Here is a 24496-nt window from a genome sequence, read left to right on the forward strand (position 1 = left end):
CTGAAACTGCAAAAGATATTTCCTATGGTACCTGCAAATATGAAATCAGATAGTAAATTTCATTGCAAACTCATCCACTGACGAAAGTCTCCCTAAATTTGGGCCTTGGACTGTAACTGAAGAAAAATTCTATGTGGACATAAAATGAATAAATAGCCTGACTGTACAGTCAATATAAAAATTAAATAAACTTCTATGCTAAAAAATAAACATAGGAATTACGAGCTCAAGATAGTGAAAAAACAAAGCCTCAATATTAACAATGCTTTAATGCAGTGACCACTCATCAGGTCACTGATCTACACTATTTGAAAACCTGGATTCTGCATCACAAAATATAAGAAAACTCTATTTAGATGTATTTTACATTACTTAATTTCATTTTTATTTTGGATACAAATTTCTTTTTAAGATTGGGGAAAATGAAAATTATGTGACCATATAAAACAACATTTTTCTTAATTGGAGGTCATAAAAAGCATCAAGTCCTACGGTTCATACAGAAGCCCCAGAAGTACAGTATTTGCATTTCATCTTTTAGTTCTAAGTACAAAAACAAATACAGATTAGGCTCATATTTGATTTCCTGAGTGTTCAAGCTCTCATATTTGTGTAATCAGAATCCATGCACTAGTGGATCACATGGTAGCCTATTTCAGGAATTCTGAATCCAAGACAAGCTGGAAGGCAAATCAGAAATGCTGACATGTAACGATCTATGGCGATTATCTTCAGTTCCATCCTTATGTTTTCTACATGCATTTTAAGTTGCAGGAATTTTATCTGCCACCACTGGAGGGTGGGCTAATGAGTTCTAAGTGATGACTTCACAAATTTCAGACATGCATGAATTCTTATAATTATGAATTCTTATTCTGCAGACATGCAGGAATTCTTATAACTGTGCTCTCTTCAATATTTCTTATCCCTAGGTTTAGAAGACCCTGTGCCCAAAATTCTTCACATTGTCATTCCATTTTCTAGGTGCCTAACAATGCCGATTCAGTTCAGTCATACTTTGGAATATATTCATAGGATGGCACACTTGAACGTCAAGCTAAGTGACGTTCACTGTCAACATACTTAACTCCCTTTGATGCTCTGATCATAATTTACTGGAGCACGATCAAAGAGTGCAGCCCTCAGAAACTTGGGAAGGAGAACTGAAAATAGCAGCCAGTGAAAGACTAATATACAGCAATAGAGGCTCATCCCACATCTGCTCAGATATGGAACTCCACAATTTCACTGGAATAAGTGAAACATTCAGTCTGCTGGCTTTAAGAGGAAATGTAAAATTCAGCAGAGGGGCTGTGAACAAGAGATTTGAAAATTCAAAAGCTTAATTTTAAGTAGTTCAGCTCATGTACGAACTCTTACAGATCTGGAACAAGAATATTAGCACCTTGAAAAATACTACTGATTTAAGAAAAGGGTAAGTTAGTGTTAGGATGTATAAATTGTCAATCTGCAACAAGAAAATCATAATTTGCTCTAACTGGTCCTAACTAGTTTCTGAAAGCTGACACTGAAAAGTTATTTATGACAGCTCTAGTCCAAACAACATGCCAACAACAAAGTTGCCTGGCATGAGTTGCCTTTCCAGGAGGTTTTTGGTCCCCTTTAAGTCCAAAATCCCTTGAGGGCAAGAGACACACATTTAAAAAACTGAATCTGCTTCCAGTAGTCCAACAGAGAAACCAATTTTTTTTTTTCAGCATACCACAAAATCAGTGAAGTATGTACATAACCATACATCCCAGAGAGAAAATGGAAAACATATCAGGAAAAGACACCACTTCTACTTGAGGTATAAGTGGCCCAAAAAAGCTGATAAAACCTCATTGCTGCCTGCCAGACGAAGCACTGAAATGATCTAGTACATTCTATTTCTCTTTCAATTTTAAAGTTATGTATACTTGGAACATGATTTATTGTATTTCCATGTTAATATCCATGAGAAATAGCACTTTGGTTTGAATTGGGTAAATATAACTTGCATGCCAAAAAATAGATTTCTGTTACAGGACACTGACCAGGAATTTTATTCCCTGTTCAGTTACATGTTGGGATAGGAAAAATGGGTAGAGAGCTTCTTTTCATAGAAACCATTTATCTCCACCTTTGCTGGAAAGGACCGTTGAAAACTAACAAGCAATGAATCCAGTGTTAGCACATTGAGAAAGAGCTAGCATAATGCATAGCAGATACTATATGTAGTGGACAAACGGCTATTGGTGATATAGAAACAAATCAGGTAAGTAGCTTCTTGCAGAACTACACTCACCAAACAGGATTTCAGTAGCATTTATACTGAACAGATTGAATACGACTAGACATTTACCATCAACTCAGAGAAGCACCCTGGCTACTTATGTGAATTGCACTCTTTTGAAGACTGTATTTGAGCCACATCCCTAAGCACAGCTGGAAAGAGTCTGGAGCCAAAGACCATGTAGGGCATTTTTATTTACTAGTTCACTGAGTTGGATCATTGGCACAATTGATCTAAAGTGACTGGTAACAAATGAATTAGAAGCAGCCAAGAGATGCAACGCAATGGAGAACAATGCTAGGCTCATTCAGAATGAAAGAATGAAGTTCATAGATTGCTGCTGCAAGCAGTGATCCACTAGCACAGTCCCAAAGACCCAAAGAACCAGAAAGAAATTTTTGAAATGACCACGGTAATGTTGGTGTGTACAACTGTCTACAGCTGAAAGGAACAGTGAGAACAGACTTCTTGGTCCCAAGCAAATCCACCTGAGTACCACCCATTTAAAAAGTGAAATAATAGAAGTTTAAAAAAAAAAAAAAAAGTAGCTCCTTATAAAACTGTATTTTTATACACTTATGTCGTTATGTATAGTTCTATGACAGTATAAATACTTATATTTTAACTACAACTATATAAGTAACTGGTCCATGCATGATTGCTTGTGTGACAAAGATTACACGCTATACAAATACAATATTTTACAACTTAATCACAGTAAAATTCAACAGTGCAACTATAACGTAACTGTCACTTAGCAGCACAGATTTACCTCCTATGTAAGTACCTCTTTTTTTTTAGATTTAATCGCAATAAGAATGTATCTGTGCGGTATCCACTGAACCTCAACATGCTGTTAATTCACCTGGTTATTAGCAATGAGGCATAGCTACTACTAGAGCTCCTGATTGTAAGTTGGAAAAAAAAATAAATGGAAAAAGCCCTGGAAAATGACACATTTTAATATTAAAACGTCAGTATTTAGAAACTATGGACTTACGCTTCTCAAGCAACATTTTTTCCCCCCCAATTTTTTCTTGTGTTTTCTGTGTCAGTGATATCATTTTCCATTGAACAGATTCTTTATATATTATTTTCATGTTCACAGTATTACTGGTAAATCCTGCTGAGATGCAACCTCACAGCTATAAAGATGCCAGTTACCTGTCATATGTGCTCAAAATAATTGGTATCATAGGAAAAGCAATAAGTAACATTAAAGATCAGTAATCTCTGTGATAAAATGCATAACATATGTTCATAATGTGCAATAATTGGAGCACTGTTCATCCCATTTTATAGCAAACCTGGCCTTGCTTACACTACTTGTAAGCAGGAACTGCATGATTACTGATTCTACCAATTTCATGTTCACCCCTACTACACAACTTCTTCAGCTTCTTGACACTATCATACACAAAGATCACTACAAAAAAAAAGCAGAAAAACAAATTGTCCCAAAGAATTTTGTTCACGGAAAGAAAGAATAAGGCAAGTAAGAAAAGCAGGGACTGGAATACTTAATTCCAGAATAATTAATTAATATAACTAATACTTAATTACTTAAATTATTTTGATCAAGATTATACAGCTTTCTGCTCAACTACTCACTTTTCAACAAAGTATAAATCAACAGTATGCCTTATCTTTACAACAGGAATTCATTCCTTGCACAGAATATATATATTTTTTTTCTGTTTATATGGAATATAATTTGTCTGAAAAATGCACAATATCTAGCAAGGCTCTACATACAAAAGTATCAATACAAATGTTTTTGAAAAGGCAAATTATGACTGTTGCTATGAAGACAATTTTAGGAATATAAAGATATAAAATATAAATATATAAAATATAAATATATAAAGATATATATAATATTATATATATATATAATAATATATAAAGATATAACTCTACGTCTATTTTATTTGAGTTACATTGTTATTGTTTTTCTTTCTGTGCAAACTATTTGTAACAGGCTCCTTTTTTCCTGATCCTTCCTTGATTGTATGTGCTTACATCATGGCAAACATTCACATAAAGCTGAGAATAGCTGATTTGCACTGAATGATGTGGCAAAGAGCTTTCCACCGTAGGCTGCTCCTGAATGCTGAGCAAGATAAATTCTGGCAGTTCCCAGAGAAACCTAACGTATTTGAAAGCCAGTTGTTAAATAATGTTAGTATTCAGATCTGTACTGACTGAAGTCTCAAATTATTGTTAATTAAATGGAGTGTAGCCTTTTAAAGGAACTCTATTTCTTCACTGATGAATCAAATAATTACTATTTTAATCAGTTTTGAGATTAAATTCTGGCCCATCAAAAGCAGTACTTCAACAAGAGCCAACAAGATGCCGAAAACGAATGTTCTGCAACTTGAAGACCTTTACAACTCTAATTCCAGCCCAAGCTAGCAATATTCAGTAAGCAGTTTTTGCCTCCTCAACCCAGCTGAAAAAAAAAAATAAATAGTCACTGAAAGGAGTACATAGATTTTTTTTCCACGTCTTAATCAGACATAGGAACATACAGAAGTTTAGTCAAATTCTTGAATGATCTTGACTAACTCAAAATCTTGAATTCTAAAGTGTCAGACTCTCCTGTTCCCCTCCTAAAACCCTAAAAAAAAAAAAAAGTCCAATTACTGTGTTTTCCTTTTGTATTACCTTTTTGTTATCTACTTACTTATTCTTAATAGTGCCAACTAAATGTAATTAATTGCAACACAAGAAATCCTTAGAAGCTCACTGTAGATATCCTCCAAATCATTTAACTTATGTGCCATGTATTTCCTACAACTTTGTAAGATTTGAGAAAATAAAACCACTGACTTGTAGATGATCAGGTTAATATTAGTAAGTTATAATTAGAGCAGAAAATTCTGTGAAAACTGCTTTTGTGTTACATATTTTTGAAGTCAAAAAAAGCCTCAAATAAATAAAGATGAATTGAATAGAACGCAATTTATTCCTTTCAGAGATTTTCTCCAATGGATATAAGAAAAGTAATAACCAATTCTGAGTTAGTTTTCAAATATGCAAAGTCAAATTGGACCATGTTCACTAGAACTAAAGATAACCACCTCAGGCTAAACCAGCATGTGGTTTTGGATGCAATGTTCTTTGCACTTTTCTTTTTTGAAGTCTTTTTAGAAAGGTGTAAAACAGCTAGGATGAGAAAAGAGGGGCTAAGACTTTAAAGGTTTTGACGGTTTGCTCTGCAACAGCCATAACTGGATTTACTGAAAGAAACCAAACCAAGTATTTAAAAAACATAAGCTGATCTGCAAACATTTGCTGCAAGCATACATATTTTTGAACAAGCTCTTTAACAGTACTTTGAGGGGATGTAAATTTTGTCTCCAGTTGATTTTGGAAGTTTTTTGCAGAACTGAAGAGAGAGTAGGCCTTAAAGAACAAGATGCATTTTGGGGAAAACGAGCGCCTTGGAGAAATGCAGCTGCTGACACACACTGGTGGGTTATAATTGCCCTTGTCAACCTTGACCACTCAGTGACTAAATATCGGGAAAAAAGTCAATATTACGCCAACTGTGCACTTAACTACAGTGTTTCTGTGTTCATACAGAGAAAACAAAAATCAATTTATTGTGTGAGAGCCTACCATCCTTTTGGAATTCAGTCAATCCACTGATTTATTAATGCTATTGATTATGCTGAATGAAACATACTATATGAAGACTTGCCACATCAAAATGTGACTCACAGTTTCCAGTTTAAAGATCTGATTTGAATTTACAGGTTGGGACATGAATTATCCTTGAAACAAACTCCATTCACAGAAACGGGAATCCTGTGAAAAAAATCTCTGCCAGACATATTTCTTTCAGTTTGCAGAAATATGCTCGGTATCACCTTTTACTTTCACATTTAAATATTTATGCACAGAAACCCTTTTTCTAGGATCTGAGGCAAGATGGACACAAAATATAATTGCAATTAGAGATATGCTGAGCTTCCAGAAAATATGTCTGGTGACTAAGTCATGAAGAATACCTGCTGATTCCTGGGTAGCGTGGGTACTTAACTTACCTGCATGCTGTGCGTCTAGTTACTGTTTGTGTTTCGCAGGAGAGATCCATTACCCACATCACTAGTGGGCAACCAATTATAACCAGAATGTATTACTTCAGCTATCATAATGTATTAGGTTACAAGTGGCAAATCATGAGGATGATCTACGATAATTAGAGGAAACTGACAGCAAGTTATGCATATGTGATCCATCAGAAGAGAAAAGTGCAAAAATCAACAGTAACTGCCACATGAGATAGCTGCAGCCTTCACTTGCCTTGTGGTTTGCACCAGTGACCACCTTCATTTACTGCAACATATCGATGCTCTGGGCTTTTAATCATGGCTAACTAGTTCAGCTTAAATGTGGGAAAAAACAATGTTTCAAAGGATTTTTAGGTAAGGTCTTTAGTGCTTATGCACATTACAGAATTATAAACCTAGAATAGGTGTCTGTGCACTAAGGTATATGCAACATATACTGCTAACAAAACAATTACATTCAATGAGGCAGTTTTTATTAACTTGAAGTAACCCATGCACCATTGATGAACTATGTTACAGTAGATAGTGAAGCCCCATTAAAAGATTTTCTATATCTTATAGTTTTCCTCTTGCAGGTGAGAGAGAGACTTCTGTATCAAAAAGTAATTTACACTCATAGAATATTTTGAAAGGGAATCACAAGGATCTCCGAGTCCAGCTCCTGTTTCCACAGAGGAACACAGAAAATGGAACGCCGTCCTTAAATCTCCAGCAGCTTGGGTCCATGATCACTGCCCTGTAGAATCTGTACAATGCCCAGCACCCTCTAGTGAAGAACCTTTCCATACCCTCACCTGAGCCTTCCCTGACACAGCTCCAGGCTACTCTTTTGGGTCCTGTCACTGTCCCCTGTGAGGAGCTATAGGCAGCCACAAGGCCTCCCCTCAGCCTCATCTGCTCTGGGCTGAACAAACCAAGGGGTCTCAACTGCTCATCACATGCCTTGTCTTCCTGGATTTTTTAACTCGTGAAACAAGAAACAAACACCACACAACAGATGGATGCAAGAATAAAATAAGAACTCAATTGCTGTATGAATCTTCTATGTGCATTTAGACTTCTGACAGCTTTAAAAGAAAACAATGATTGTGCTGTGACATAAATAACACAGTGAGTCATTCAAATTCTCCTTTCTGAAAGATATCACACTTCCATTATCAGTTTGATTCTTCATTGACGTTAACAGAAGTTTTTCTTCTAATCTGAACTATGTGAGCAGATACTATGTACAAATGTACTACATATGTAGGTACAAGTAGCTGAGGAGTTTTGAAAACGTGACTTCACAATTTTTAAAAACAAACAAAAGACACACTTAAAAAAAGCAAGCAAACAAACATTACTTATGCCATACCAACTGCCTAAAACTGCAGCACCAAGATTGCAATTTTACATTACTGTATTTTGCCTTGTCTCAATGTTGTTACTAAAAGATAACTTTAAAAGGTGCTGCAGTGTGATCTCCTTTACTGGAAAAGTCTTGGGGATTTCTTCAGAAACGTATAATTCAACAGTCATATCTGATGAGCTTCTACACCAGAGAGTGAATTAACAGCTGAGGATGCTACACAGAATAGGAATGAGGGGAAACTCACTGGCAATGAATACAATACAGTCTGCAAAGGAATACATACTTTTTTCCATGGCATGCAAAATAAAAAAAAAAAAAAAATAAATAAATAAAAAAAAGGATTCTAAACTTGCTAACCTTGGAGTCTAATTATTTAAAAACACCAGCTTCCAATCTCAATCAAAAAAGCAACAATAACATGTTAGAAATTATGAAAGAAAGCTGGACAAGAAATGTTTATACCAGGCATTCACTGTGTATTCATGTGGAAGACTTAATTACTTACCATTCCTTATTTACTTATTTTTGTTAAGGAAAAAAAAAGTGCCTTAGTCCTACAAAATAAGAGGAAAGGGTAGGAAGAATATGGAGGGATTCCAAAGGCATTCCATACCAGGAGACACTGGAATAGACCAGAATTTTCCAGCATGAAAAAGAGACATCTGAAGAAGTAAATTATTAGATGTCTACATAAATACATACAGGGAAATTTAATTACTGCAATATTAAAATAGGGAACTTTCAATTGAACTATCATCAGACAAGTTCTAATAAAGAAATGCAAAGGTTTCCTTAGCAAAAATGTAACTGAATAATTTGAGCCACTGTCACGAGATGATGCAAATGACCATCATTAATAATTTTAAAAACTCATGGAATTCCTTGATACCTATGTAACATAACAGCCACAAATTCCCCTCTGATATAAAAAGACCTCAAGCCATAAATTTTTAAGTGCTGGGAGGGTTTACATATGGAAGTATTGCCAAAAACCACTTCTTTTCTTATACTCACTCTTTAGACATCTCAAACAAATTTGACTCAACGCTTTTGCAACTTCTGTATCAAAAGTAAACCATGTTCCTGTAAAAATGCCTGTTTTTCTTCCTGTGTATAAGAGACACTTTAGTTCTCATTCATCATCATTAGTAAACTGATGCAGTGCCACATTAACTAAGCTCAAGATAAGAGAGGTTAGATAGGTAAGGAATTGATGAAGGTGAGATACATGCCGGCAGTGCTGAAAGCAGGACAAAGAGTTTCTCAGAGCCTGAATTTTTAGTGATGTTATTTAATATTTTCATTACTGGTCTTGGCAGACAAATAGTAGGAGGATGCTGACATTTTTTGATGACACAAGGTAAGCAGAGGAGGACTGTTGCATCATACAGGAAGCGAGGGATAACCTTGAGGCCTGGTCAGATAGAAATAGGATGAAGTTTACAGAGATAACGCAAGACTATAAACAAAACCTGTTTCTGCTAGAAACAGAAAGTGTCATTAACATCCCAGTGTTTCTTCATGCATATGATCAGCCTACTTGTTTGAGAAACATTTATTACATTCTGTGTGTACATGCGTATGCATGATTATGTCACACAAGGAAATACTGAATTCATTTTAAGTATTTAGTGATTATATATCCACTCGTGGCTTTTCCAAAGTGATAATATTTCCGAAACCTATTTCAGTTTGCAACACTGCCATAAGCCACAGAAAGTCAGTCAGTGAAGAAAAATATTTCACAATAGTAAAAAGCTAAATACAAGGAAAATTTTAATTATGCAAAAATAAAAAGTTTACTGAGTCAAGCTCAAGCAAAGAAAACACAACTCTTGAACCAGGACTTGTGGATTAGGATTGTAGGCTGATTTCAACTGCCTGCAAGATAGGCTGGTTCTTCTCTCTAGCAGAAAATGTAAGTGACATGAAAAGATACTGTGGAAGACCATGGTATTACAAAGAAGTAAATGCAGTGTAATGGGAAGTCACCAGTACTGTACTAAGAAAAAAAAAAAAGCTGTAGAAAGTCTTTTACCTTTGCCTCATACAAATATTTTAATCCCTAAAAATTCTTTGTAATCATATTTAATCATAAAATTTTCATTATATAAATAAATCCATTCTCACAAAAATTCTTCATCAGTTATGCAAAAGGATATCAGTCTTGGATATTCTTCAGATTTACGGAAATTCGTAAAAATAGGAATAAATTCAGTGCATTGTAATGGTGTCTGAACACAGACTGGATACTTTTCACTCTCACACGAATCAGCTGAACCTTGTGCTGATCCTATAGCATTGTTTTGTGATTTTTTAGAGGGATTTCATAAAACGTACAAGTTGAAATCTCTGAAGCATCCTGAACATTTTTTTGGCTCTACAGATTTGCATCACTTGAAAATACATACAAGACTGTTTCTGAGTTTTCATACAGTTCTCTTATCTATGTACTGCTATTCTGATCATCCTGCATCCTTTTTGGTTATCAATACTAAGAAAGCAAGCATGTGTGGTGATGGTGGTTTAAAATTGAACTTTCCATCTGTAACATACATTAAATACTTTTTTTCTTCTTTTTAATGTATTGCTTAGTGTAAAGAAGCCACTCACACAAAGACCGAACTGCATTTGGAAAAGCAAGGAGCAAATTGCACTTCAATTTGATAAAACAATTCTAATTGCTTGAGATCTCACATTTCATAATATGAAAGTTTGCAGAATTTAAAAGCAGAGCTGCGTTCAAGACACTGGACAGACCTTTACAAACTTTTCCCAATCAACAGAGGACATTTCAGAAGAGAAAACAGAATATAGAAAGCTCTTCTGACAAAGTATCTTAACTTCAGGTAGCTCAGCAAACACAGACCAGAAACTCAATTATGTAGTCAGTAGAGTGATCTATATGCCTCCCATGGAAATTCCATAGACCTAAATTAGGAGCTCGTCTCTCTGTATTAATTACAAAGCAAGGTGTAGCACTTAACTGTACATATTTAAGTTAGAAGGTTGAGCTTAGAACTTAAAGTCAGACATCAATCTATTGATTATAACATTAATTTTAATTGTTAATATAGCCTGAAAATTCTGGCATTTTTTCAAGGACATTCTATTATGTGCCTATCAGAGACATAAGTGACTGTTCTAGGAATTAGTTAATTTATTATGACCACAGTAAACTCCCTTGTTACAGCACAGACAAAAATGTCACTCTTTCCTATTTAACTACCAATTAACTAACCAAAGCACAGCTGCTTTACATTTCTAAAAAACACTAGGGTTACTATCATTCGCTACATTTGTAACTGACAACTGGATGGAAGAGGGCATATGAACAAGGAAGAACCAAGTACAGGATTCAAGGCAGCAATCTCTTAAAAAGACACTTAAGGAGTAAAGTTTTAGCATTTGTAGTCAGGGAAAGAAAAGAAGAAACCACCACCACCACAAAAAGAAATCCTTATCAACATGCCTATTAAGATAATGAGGAAAAAACTAATTAAAGTAAATTAGCTTAATGTGCACAGGCTGGATAAAGACAGATCACTTTTAAAAATCCAAGAAGATAATGGTACCCATTTGGGATATGTTTTTGGCATTTTTTTCACATAAATTGGACAGTTTTAAAGGATAAATATGGTACAGAAGTCCTTACAGACAATTATGTCTTCACAGTACTGGTGGCTGACATCATAAAAGTGTAATTTTAATTGCTATTAATTGCATTAAGTCTACTTTTATTGAGTACTTAATGCCATCTCTGACAGTTTTAGTAATTTATGTACTTTAATGAAGCCACACAGTAGAAATTTGGACATAGAGGGTCATTTACACTATGTTCAAAACAATCTACTTTACCAGCTTAGACATACAGGTTATAAAAACACTGACTTTTGTCTTCCCAAGTTTTTTTTCCTATTACTTCAGCCTTATGGAGATGTCTACAAAAATCAGTTTCTGACTTGTGTTTTAAAAGATTCTCTATACCATTTCTGTACCAGAATTTACTAATTATTTCTAAAAGAAACAGTTACTGTACAGTCTTCCAGTATGAAGCAACCTCAATCTCCAATAAGAAAAGTGATAGTAGAGAAGCCAAGGAAGGACTAAATTACACTAATTCACATAAATACTGTGCCAACTGGAATCACAGAATAGTTAAAATAGAATGCTGACACTGCTTTGGCATTCAACTGCAAAGCGTCTCATGGCTAACGACATAGGGCTGGGCTGACTGCAAGAACAACTTGGCACAAATTTTTGTTTAAAAATACATGGAGTAACCGAAGTAATGCAAAATAAAAACTGAGGTGATATTTAGCAATGCCATTTTATGAAATCCAGAGGAAAATAATGTTACTGAATTTAAGTTCTGTGCTAAAATTCATGTCACTCTATTGTCGATAATTGCAGTCTTTACTGTTTGTGTGATTTGCATTATTAAATTATGAAAAATCTATTTATCTCCATCAGTGCTAGTTGCAATATTTGTGAACTAATAATAAGCTCAGTTGCACTAATGGGATAATTCATCTATTACTGCTTTTCCAACTATTTTAAAGCCAACTTTAAACACTAGAAGCAACGCACATATATACACACAGATATAATTTATTGTGTAGAAAAGGAATACGCCAGAAACATCTCCCAGCCTCTGAGAATTCTAGACTATTGTCAAGACTATAAGCATACTTGACAGAATAGGCTACTAAAAGAGAAAAAAAGGCAAAAAGTACCAATTTTTGGGTCACTGCAATTAAGATAGTTAGAACCCTCTGCCACGTGACCCCCTCACTGGTCACAGTGAGCTTCAAAGACAGTGATCTCAATACAGGTGCTGGCTATCCATCACCACTTTCACTTTGTTATCCCTTCATCATGCAAATCAAGCTTGAGGACTTCGAACCAGGCTTTTACCTCCCTGATGGTTTAAGCTGTGCTCTTTGTAAAAGAAAATTGAGGCAGAATTCTCATTTTTAGACATTAGGGAATACACATCGTTACTTTTCTTAAAAATTAGCAAAGGAACAGTAAGATGGGAAACACTGGAATCTCTGAAAGCCAGAAATACCTAAAGGTTATGTTTTAATCTCAAAGCAGATGAAATTCAAAATATTTAAAAATAAAAAGTATATATTTTTAGGCTAATAATAATTATTTGCAGATATTCCAAACATTCCACATTTTTCATTACCTACGGTCAAAATGAAGTGCAAATTTCTGATATTTCTAGTACTTCTAAGAGCGGAGCAAGCCTAAAGACTTACACGAATCCACAGAAAACTCAACACTGCAAAAACAACTTGTTCTGGGAATATTTTGTTGTAAGGAAACTGAAAGAAATGGGGTTTTTTCTCATCACGATGAAAAATAGTAGTTCTTTATTTAGAAGTTATTTAAACATTCAGTAGTCCTATTTGCATTTAAAGTGTCTCAGTCCCAGTATGTCCAGGATTAGAATCAGTCAGGTTTGTTTTTTTCTCTGTAAACAAACATATTTTTGCCTTAAGACACCCAGTATAAATGCCCACAGATCAGTTTGTAAATGGGTTGATATGAAAGTAAAGCCTCTTATTTTTTTTCCATGGAAACTACAGTGGACATAAGGAGCACAACAATTTGATAAGGAGCACAACTATTTGATATAGCAAAATTCTCAGCTAAAAAATACTATCTATCAACATAGCCACCACCCAGCAGCTACATATTTTCACCAGTGATGAACAACAGCCTGCATGCCATGCACATAACGATCTGTACCAGTGGAGGTGACTCGCTGTCACTTGTGCTGTAATGCACCACCCACCACCTCACTGTGCTCACATCCACTGTTTGGTCTCCAGAAAAGTTCAGCAAACATCAATGCATCTAAATGCATTGTAGATGTGTTGATCTGAATCAACAAATGCCATTTTTTTCCTGCATGGAGGAATTCAGTGACACAGCACTCCTTCTTATGCACTTCCATATCAGACACCATTCTGTCAGACTGTCTCTCTGCTGCCATCTGTCACACAGCAACAACACATAATGGAATATTAGTGGGAAGGTTCAACCTCTACAGCTGTACCACCAACAATGGCCTCTGACATTGAGAGTCAATGTAACAAAATAGAAAGCATTATTTTCAGAGCAGCTCTAATGTTTTCTATTCCTTAACTCCATTGTAAGTTATGGCAGCTGTCCCATACTAACAAAGCATGCATGTTCTTAATACAGCATAAGTCTGTGTTTTTGGAACACATATAGAATGGACAATTTGTAAAACAGTTGAATCAAGTAGAAAGCTACTATATTACTTGAGTGAACATTTTATTTGGAGAAAAAAAAAAAAAGAAAAAAAAAAAGCCTGATTTCTCAAAACATTAATCAAATTTATTAGGAATGGAGCAGGCTGCCTGCTTTTAATCCTTCTCTATTTTCTACAGATTTGCTTCTGTATCCTCCTTTTTTACCATAAGCAATAAAAAGAAATCTGAGCAATCAGTTATTCAAGGAATCTCAAAACACAACAGTAAATGAAATGATACCTCGAGGAACAAAATGGAGGACTGTTGTTGAATCAAACACCCATCAGCCACTACAGAAAAAAAGGACTTGGCCTGAAAAATCAAAGAAGAACTAGTTTTAAATGCACAGAAAGCAAGTTGTTTCTCCTGTTCTGCCGTTCCCACCCCTCAAACAAATTTATGGTTTCTTACATCACCAGAAAATAAAGTAGTAACATACAAACTTTGCTTTACATCTTCCAGAGAGACACTTAGAACTGCACTGGCCAAACAGCAAGAAAATTGTTATATATACCAAATACCTTTAAATCTGCAGATGGTCAGGTATTCTACACACAGAGGTACCTGTTCATTACTACAAGAAGTCAAGGAAAAACTTTTTGATTTTTTTTTTTTTTTTTAAAAGTTGGCTCAAATTTATGGTCAGAAAACTAAAGAAAAAAAAAAAACAACCTCAAAAGGTAAGAAAGAATATACTAATATTAAAGGCTACTTGTACCATTATAGACTGGTGCTTATATGAAGCTTTTCGTCTCACAGTTCTCTTTACTACTAGAACAGAAATTCCACGTCAAATTTCACTTAAAACATGGATTTGCAAAATATGGAGGTAATATGCACTAGAAATGAAGCATGCATTTGTAAATTTAGGTCTGGATTTGAGATGATACTATAGATCATATTAAAATATGATAAAGATACACAAGAGATAATATACTACTTTTCAACACCAGAATAAAGAGAAAAGATATTAAAAAAATTGTAGTGCTCAAGGATATATGAAGCTAGATAATGGGGAAGTTAGTTAGATTGGATTAAAAGTACTGGAGCAGGGTATCTAAAAAATCCAACCCAAATGCTACAAGGCATTGCAAAGCTGAAATAACAGAGAGAAAAGAATCAAAACCAAGAAATTCAAATCTTGTTTTTTATTTAGTTGTCACTTATGTTTATCATGAAGAACTAGAGATTGTTTATCCACGATCTTGCACATGAAAATGCATTCATAAGGACTGTTCTTTTTATCTTCTTTCCCAACTCCAAAAACACTTCCCTCATCTTGTCTACCAATTCAATTCTCAATCTCCTATCCCTATTCGTCTCTACTGCATTTCAGTAAATATCTAATATATTTTCTTTTGAACAGCAGTATCAATATTTTCTATTTTTCAAGTATTATTATGAACCATCACTTTATCCATCAAGCAGCCATTGAGAAAAGACTCCATCAGACTGTGTCTTAGAAAAAATTGTTTCTGAGTAAATATTTTGGTATTCTAGGCCTCAGAAACTACAGTATTTTCTGTAATTGACTGGATTCCACCAGTGTAGTCAGACAGTTTTTCTTGTCTGCATTTACATTGATCACTCCAAAAGTAATGCATCTTTTTTTTTTTTTCTTTGAAACTACAACAGATACAACAACCATAACTCAAATTGATAGAGCAAATTCTCAGCTAAAGAAATACTATTTTTCAACATAGCCACCACGAGCAGCTGTGCACTGTCACCAGCAATGAACAGAACCATGCTATGCTCACAATCTGCACCAGGAGAGGTGACCCACCATAACTGCTACTACTGCTGAAATTCATCACCCACTGCCTCTCTATGCTCACACCCACTGTTTGGTTTCTAGAAACTGTAGCAATCATCGATGAATGCCACTGAGTGCCATTTCTTTCTCCATGGAAGAATTCAATGACACTCCTTTGCTTCATATGCACTTCCATGTCACGCACCATTCTGTCAGACTCTCTGCTGCCATCTGTCATATGGCAACATGTAATGAAATATTGGTGGGAAAGTTTGATCTCTACTGTCCTACCGCCAGCATCAGTCTCTGACACTGTGGGCCAACATCATAAAATAGGAGGCATTGCTTTCAGAGCAGCCCTCATATGTCTAGATTGGCACTGAAGACTGAATTCAAGAATAAAAACGTATTTTTAAGCAAACATATTTTCAGACAATATGAGCAGAAAGTTAAATGTGAAATATTACGTTTTAATCAAAATCAAATTTTTGTCCAGGAAAATAGAAATCTGAAAACCTGAAGTTCAAAGTTCCTCCCATTCAGCACTCACATGATTTCATGTGACTCAAGATTTTTACTTTTTTTATTTCCACTTTCTACATAGAAGTGAAATAACCAGAAATATAACAAAAAGTGAGACAGCAGGAAATTTCCTTTTGCAACCTAAATTAATTAATTAAGTTTTGATCAAATATATGGCTCTTGTTTAAATGCCTCTTCTGATATGTACTTACAGAAAAAGTCCGCAGCAAAATGAATTTACTGCTACCAGTCTTGCAAATATTTAGAATTAGAGCAGAAATGATGGTGTCCATTGGAAAAAAAAGAAAAAAAAAAAAAAAAAAACAACACAGGGAGAAAATCAGGTACATTATGTGAAAGTGAAGGAATAACAGAGCAAGGGGGAGGAAAAGCATGAGAGCAAGAGAGAAATGTTCTCTAGAGGAGCTGACAGAACGGGAATGGCACAAGGGAGCTGCTGGAAGATCAAAACAGAGTTCAGAAAACCGAGAAAGGATTAAAGGGAAACCAAGATACTTTGTGAGGATCAGAAAAAAATGAAGGGGGTGAAAGTGAGAAAAATATGTGGAGTGGCCATGAGGAGTATTTCACTGGCAGTCAAAATGTCCCAGTGATAAAAATCATAAGACATGACAGAAAAGGAACTATATACGGAAATGTGGGTCAGTGGACCTTAAAGGCTGATCTGAAACACTTTACCAGGAAAGAAAGAGGAGTTCAGGAATGACTAAGTCTGCATCTAAGATGCCTTAAAGCAGTGGGGGACTACTCCATTCCTACCACACTTCATTGAGTTTTTGATTTCCAGCATACAGAGGGTGAGACAGTGCAATTCACAGACAACTTCCTTTTATAGATATATTAATGCATTACAGATATGGCTTTCTTTTTCATATAGAAACTAGAACAATTTTTCAGGAAGGCACTCTGACTCCAGTGTATGTTGATGAGCAGACAGAAAGAGGTATGTTGATAACAAAGTAATTGACAGAATAGAAATCCCCTTAAAAATAAAACTTTCTGCTTGTACCTCTTTCCTCTCCCTCTTTCCTTCTTTTTTAATTTAATCAGCTGTTGAGAAATAGTTCACTCCCGTTTGATATAGAGATTAGTATACAAAATAAATATTCATGCTATTTTGCAGTCTTGTTACAATCACATGGTGACAAATTCTGCTTTACTTTTTTCCCTGTGCTTTCAATTTCTCTACCTCAGAGACCAGCTGGGCTCTTCCAAATTTACTTGCAACTGAAAACAAGGTGTAGAAGACAATAGGGCAAAAGATGCAGCCTCTGCTTACTGTACAGTGAGAGGCAGCAACACGGAGCAGTGTCAACACCTTCCACTATCTTCCAGCCCTGGGAAAGAATTAGATTATATTGCTGGCATTGAGAGGGTATGACCCATTAAGAAGAATCTGAGATATTAGCAGTGTTTCATAGAGGTAACCAAATCTTGACAACTCTCAAAGCAGTTAATAAACCTGACTGTGCCTTTTCTTGGCTGGATCACTAGGTCTCTCAGTATCCAAATGCCAAAATATCCACACGTAAAGAAAACATTATTCAACATTAGGCAAAATGTAGTTACATTAAACATTCAAAAACATCGTTCCCTTGCCCTTATTTTTAAGTACTCTAGCAAAAAGGAAAAAATCTCTGCTTTGCTCATGGTGCATTCTCCAGAAGCCTTTTAAAGAACAGAGACAAATACTTAAAAGTTTTAAGCTGACTATCCACCTAAGAGTAACAAAGATAAGATGGCATATCTTCTGTGAGGCAGACAACCTCAGCATGGTTTAAAATGTCTGTTTATTGCTTCAGATAAGTAATTTCTTGATTTTCTAATATTCAAAACGTGCCAGTATTTAAGTTTTTTTATTATTATTTGCAAATATATTTCCTCATAATCTGTGTGCTGTCAAAATCCCAAAGGATGACCACCAGCTGCCACAGTCATCAGCTACTGAAGCTAGCAAGAGAGATACTAAAAGTAAAAAAGAAACAAGCAGCAGAGCTCATAATTCTGGGGCTATAACAAAGGTCGTCTACACAGCAGAAACGTGCCCTCCAAAAATGACAAAAAAGAATACCAGGGAAGTTATGAAGCTTCCTGAATGAGGAGGGCCGAGAGTCAGAAACAAAGAGAAAAATCCATTGGGTGCTTGTTACTCAGTAGCCCTACTTCACATGAAGCAGTTCAGCTTCCCCAGCTCTCATCAGCTGCTTGTGGGCCACAGCAGCCTGTTCTGCCCTCCTTGCACATTTCAGAAACCTGATAGATGCACAGCTGTTGCCATCAAATGTGAAATTCACCCTGGGCTGTGAGCCAGCCTAAGGACTGCGACACTACTTAAGTCCCACTAAAACCTTCAAAGGCTTCAGCTGCACTCAAAACTTCATGGTATTTGGCAAAGAATTTTACCAATGTCAGGGAAAGAGCATCAGGCTAAAACCACTGCACCAGAACCAAATTATTTCTTCTAAAACTGTTAATGTCACCAGCAAAGTTTTCCAAAATGCTTTTTTTTTTTTTTTTTTTTTTTTTTTTTTTTTTTTTGTTCCCCACCCCCAAGACCTGGAAGACGTGAAGAACTCATGTCTGTGTTCTAAGAACAAGAGAAATACAGCTTGAAACTTCACTTTCTTCCAAATTTTCTTTAGATGTTTTGTTTAAATTTTAATGTTTTAAGACAACTTATTTTTATTTAATCAAAATTACATTTTAGGATGCCTAAGCAACTACTAATTTTTTTTTTTAATAATAAAAACGACTTGAATCTTTTCATTTCACTGTTGTGAATAGGCAATATGGTGTTAGAATATTTATTTCTGAACTTTTAACAGACAGTGAAAACGTATTTGGAAGTTCACCTATTTTCCAACTGAGAAATGGAACAATCCACAGATAAGAGGTTAGTTGTATGTATGTATGAAAGTAAGAACTGTTGGAAAACAATGGCAAAGAAAAATCTATATTTCCACCTTGAAGTGATAAATTATCTACTCTGCGTGCTAGGTCAGCCTTTTATACTATAATTATCAGTAGAAAAGCTGGTAGAAATCAAGTAGCATCCCCTACTAACAACTACCCATAAAGAACAGCTGTATCCGGCTAACAAATGCTTTAATAATTTACACGCTTTGCATTTCATCTTTCTCACTTGTAAAATGGGAATAGTAGCACCAGTGCATCTCTCATAGAGGACTTGCCGAATACAGTTACAAATGCACGCTGAGCAATTGTTAACATCTAGCCAGTAATGAATGTATGGCCTTCATAATTTCCATGTATATGAGAACTGTTGAGTCACGGCCTGAACAACTGGTTGATCACCTCAGGCAAGGACTAAATCAGCCATGGGAGCACAGGTGAAAGCAACTCACCTGTGTGACTGGAAAGGGTGGAATCTGGGCTTCCCCTCTCCTAGACCACATTTAAGGGCTGACTGCCAGCGTGGAAAGATCTCTGGTTGGACATCTCTCCCTTGTGCAGTCCTTCCTGCCAGCCTATATCTTTGGAGATGATTCCTTTCATAATATCGTCTCATCTGCACCAATCTTTCCAATTGTAGCACCATCCCATCCACACCAATCTTTCTAATTATAGCACCATGTAAAACCAATAGCCATTCAGGATACTGCTAGAAGAACAGAGCTAATACTGTTGAGTGTAAAACAGAATTCTCCTTGATGTGTGGCAAGGACTAAATCCTACGCTGACAAAGCACTAAGGTGTAAGGAGAGAACCAAGTTGAAACCATTCAAAATATTTCTCTTAAACTGTACCTAAGACAAAGGATATTTGTCTTTAAATGTGATTTGGCAGTTAAGAACTTAAATACCATTGTTTTCCAGCACCTTTTATATGAAGCTGCTTTCTTAGGTGTAGTTACTACACCTATCACTTCACTTCTACAGTATGTATTTTCTTTTACTCCTTGTCTATTCTAAAAAATAGAACGCAAAGGAATTCATATTTCTTTTTTTCCTCATACTTCTGTCTTCTGTTATAAATGTGCCTATTCTTTGGATTTATTGTGTGCTCATAAATCAATACTTTCAAGCAGTAGTAAAAATAACTTATTGTAATGGTAACAGCTCCAGAGGACTTCTGACTATGAGTGGCATTTTATTTAATTCAGATCTATGTTCCATTCCCCAACTAATAGCATACTGTGGGTTGTAAAGTGATTAAAATTGTTGTCAAACTGGCCTCCTGGAAAGAGGGTGACAAACTTCTTTTTCTGCAGCTGGTAGACCTGCAGGACCTATATTTGTCTTCTGCAATCGGAAAACAAAGAAAAGCTAGTGTAGGAATAACAAGCCTGGAGATTATGGAAAAACAGGTATTTTTTTTTTTCCCCCCCCAATGCATCTGGTAAGCCTGGTTAAGTAAACAACAACAACAAAATAGTAATTAGTACCTCTGCATTCTGAAGGCTGGTGGAAATACAGACAAAGAGGTTTGCCTACAACTGTATAGGAAAACTTAGGAACACGTAGGAGTTCAGTATCTATGTCTTTATTGCGGCATTTCTAACTTTAGTTCTTTAAGGGTCTCTGGATTTCATTCTTTTTTCTTTAAATTTATATTTAGACTTCTCTACTGTAACATTTTTTATAATATTTCTGAGAAATGTGCAATGAATATGTAAAAAGGGTGTTTTATTTTAAACTTCAGAACTTCCATTGCACTTCCCAATAATGAAGGAAAATTATCAGAAATACTGCAATCAAAGTATTAACTAAAGTCACTAATGCTGAAAAAAGCCTAAATAAATGATAGCTTGGAACCAATTTTGATTCTGAATTTGTTACACTAGTGCATAAAGCAGCTGCTACAAAGAACTGCTGTTAATTCCAAACAGAATAACTGTATATGAGATATTTCTAAAATTCCAGAGAGATTCTTAGGAGAACAGGTAATCTGTGAAAGTTGTTGTGAGAGGGGAATACAAACTATCTGCCATCAGTTATGACTCTCTGGCTTTCACTGCTGTAAGAGAAACAGATAATACTGTCTGTGATCAATTAGATTTAAAAAATGCTTCTGAGAGAAGAAATAGATGGGCCTTGCAATACAGGTAACTGTACAAAAACTTCTGTATTTCTACCTTCTGTTTAAGTAATAACATAACAAGTGTAATAGAATCATAGAATCACAGAATTGCTCAGGTTGGAAAAAGATCAAGTCCAACTGCAACCTAATCATACTGCCCTAATACAAACAACTCTCCACTAAATTATGTCCCTGAGCACCACATCCAAACAATTTTTAAACACATTCTGGAATGGTGACTCAACCACCTCCCTGGGAAGCCTATTCCAGTGCTTAACATTCCTTTCTGTAAAGAAATTTTTCCTTATTTCCAACCTAAACTTACCCTGGCACAACTTGAGGCCATTTCCCCTCATCCTGTCTCCTGTCACCATAAGCCACCTAGAGAAGATCTGTGGTAGCCTAGCAGATGTTTATTCTTCAGCATCTGACATCATCCACTTGCACTTGTGCAAATCATTTTACACTGTCCTGCATGATATCCTAGTCACTAAATTGGAGAAAAAAAAGGAATTTGATGGATGGATCACTCACTGGATAAGGAATTGGCTGGATGGTTGCACTCAGAGTCTATGGCTAAATGACTGATGACAAGTGGCGCTCCTAAGGGATCAGTTAATTAACATCTCTGTAGGAGATGTGGACACTGAGCTTGAATGCAACCTCAACAAGCTTGCAGACAACACCAAGCAGAGTGGTGCAGCTGACATGCTAGAGGGATAGAATGCCATGCTGATGGACCGGGACAGGCTTGAGAGGTGGAGCCATACCAACCTCATCAAGTTCATCAAGGCCAAGTGCAAGGTCCTGCCCCTGGGTCAAGACAACCAGATACAGGCTGGGCAAAGAACAGCTTGAGAGCAAGCCCTGAGAAGGACTTGGGAGTGTCAGTTGATGAAAGATTCAACAAGAGAAAGCAATGTGTGTTTGCAGCCCAGAAAGCCAACCATATCCTGGGTTGCATCAAGAGAAGCATGACCAGAAGCTTGAGAGAGGTGATTCTATCTCTCTGCTCTCGTGAGACCCCACCTGGATTACTGCATCCAGTTCTGGGGCTGCCAACACAAGAAGGACATGGAGCTGTTTGAACAAATCCAGAGGAGGGCCATGAAGATGATCAGAGGGCTGGAGCCCTTATGGGGACAGGCAGAGCAAGATGGAGCTCTTCAGCCTGGAGAAGAGAAGGCTCTGGAGGGGAATTTATCACAGTCTTCCCATACCCAAAAGGGGCCCACAGGAAAGATGGGGAGAGACTTTTTATAAGGACATGTAGCAGCAGGAAAGGGGAAATGGTTTTAAATTGGAAGAGGGTAGATTTAGATTATATATTTGGAAGAAATTCTTTACCAGGAGATGGTCAGACACCGGAACAAGTTGCCCAGTGAGGTTGTGGATGCCCCCTCCCTGGAAGCATTCAAGGCCAGGCTGGATGGGGCCTTGAGAAACCTGGTCTATGGGGAGTGTCCCTTCCTATAGCAGGGAAGTTGGAACTGGATGATCTAAAGGGTCCCTTCCATCATAAACCATTCTATAATCTCAGTTCAGCCCTTATCTTCCTAAGAGGCTGTATCAAGGTATAACTTTAACTCACCAGTTACATTTTTACCCATCTGTAACCTCACTTTCTCCTATGCAGAGAAACATTTTAACCACACCCAAGAGTTACAATAAAAGGAAAACAGAATTTCTGTATCTTGACTTGAAAATCCAGCTCCCTAAGGCTTAACCTTAAGCACGATATATCTGTTTAACATCAAGCAGTTTTTAGAACTCTCCTTGAGATTTCCCCCTTCCATTCCTGGCTTTCTCCATGATTCATGATATACTCTGTATCTGCTCACACTATGAACCTTCTGAAGTTCAGATTTCTAAGCTGTCTTTCTAACAGACCAAAGCCTACACTAGTAATAGAAATAAAAATAAATCTAAAAAGAACAGGTATCTGCTTTCAGGCTGCATGTTTGTATCCGTATTTTTGATAAACCTTGAACATAGCAAGTTCTGCAAAAAGACCACCTAGCTCACTTTGTAAAGAGAAATAAACTATGCATATCCTCACAGAAATTGTGAAGATTTTAAAAGTAAAAATGAATTCATTTTTTCTTAAATGTTCTCTAAAATAGGGTAGATTTTAATACTGTTTTTTGTACTAAATAAATAGGCTGTTGAATGTAACTGAGCAATTTTTACAGCCTTTTTAGCTTAATATTCTGCCCAGTACAATAGATACCAATGAGAATTTAACACTTGAGATGTGCCATGCATATGTATTCTGTAAGGGTTAACAAGTTCCAATAGTGCTTCATATTCCCTTTTCTCGCTGTGCATTCTCTACATCCAATAGAACACATACAGAAAGGCCCATTACCGCAGAACCCTAACAAACAGGTGCTCTGTTGTGTACAAGTTGCATTGTTAAGATCACTTGAAGGAATTAAAATAGCCCCATGCCATTGTGAGAAACTGATACTGTAAGGCAGCACTGAGAGGGTTAAGGTTTGCTGTATCAAAATCCAGTGTGCTTTTCTATGTTAATTTTCATGTTTTTCTTCTGAAAGTTTTCCTTATGTTTATTCTGTGACCTTGGCTAATGTGTGCTTTCTAGCTGAAATCCAGCTAAGCCTCTTCTGATACTTGTCATGCGTTGGCAATATTCAGCAGTGCATACACCTTTCTAACAGAATCATATAGTCATGGGCAAAATACATCAGCATTCACATTTTATCTCAGAATCTTTGCCCAGGTTTCAGTGGTTAAAAAAAAAAAAAAAAAAAATTGAAAAAGGGAAAGGATAGCATTGTGCTTCATTGACACATTTAGTGACAAAAGAGAAGGCCCCTACAATTTCCTCAAACTGAACCAGTGTCAAATAGGAATTGTTGCATCCAAAGCGAGCAACAGAAGGAACAAGGCTCAGAACTGAATGAAAGCCACAGCTGATTACAAGCCGATGAAGTTCTGAGGCTCAGAAGCATCAACCATCAGCAGAGCTACTCAAAATTCCTGATACAATTCTCAGTATCAGGGGAGGTCACCTGAGCAATTTCAGTGTTGTGCTGCTGCAAGCCACACTACCATGAAACCTCGTTTCCATGATATAACAACAGTTACAACTTCTTTATATTTTCCTTAAAAATGCTGTAATCATGTTCTTTTAAG

General features: G+C 36.1%; 1 protein-coding gene across 2 annotated transcripts in view; it reads right to left on the reverse strand.

The window, feature by feature from the left end:
- TENM3 (teneurin transmembrane protein 3) overlaps window positions 1-24496 on the reverse strand; it is a 1260835-nt gene that overhangs the window by 443693 nt on the left and 792646 nt on the right. The gene's annotated exons all lie outside the window — the stretch shown is intronic.

The sequence above is a fragment of the Lagopus muta genome, chromosome 4 (assembly GCF_023343835.1).
Source record: "Lagopus muta isolate bLagMut1 chromosome 4, bLagMut1 primary, whole genome shotgun sequence".
In the NCBI taxonomy this organism is placed as follows: domain Eukaryota; kingdom Metazoa; phylum Chordata; class Aves; order Galliformes; family Phasianidae; genus Lagopus; species Lagopus muta.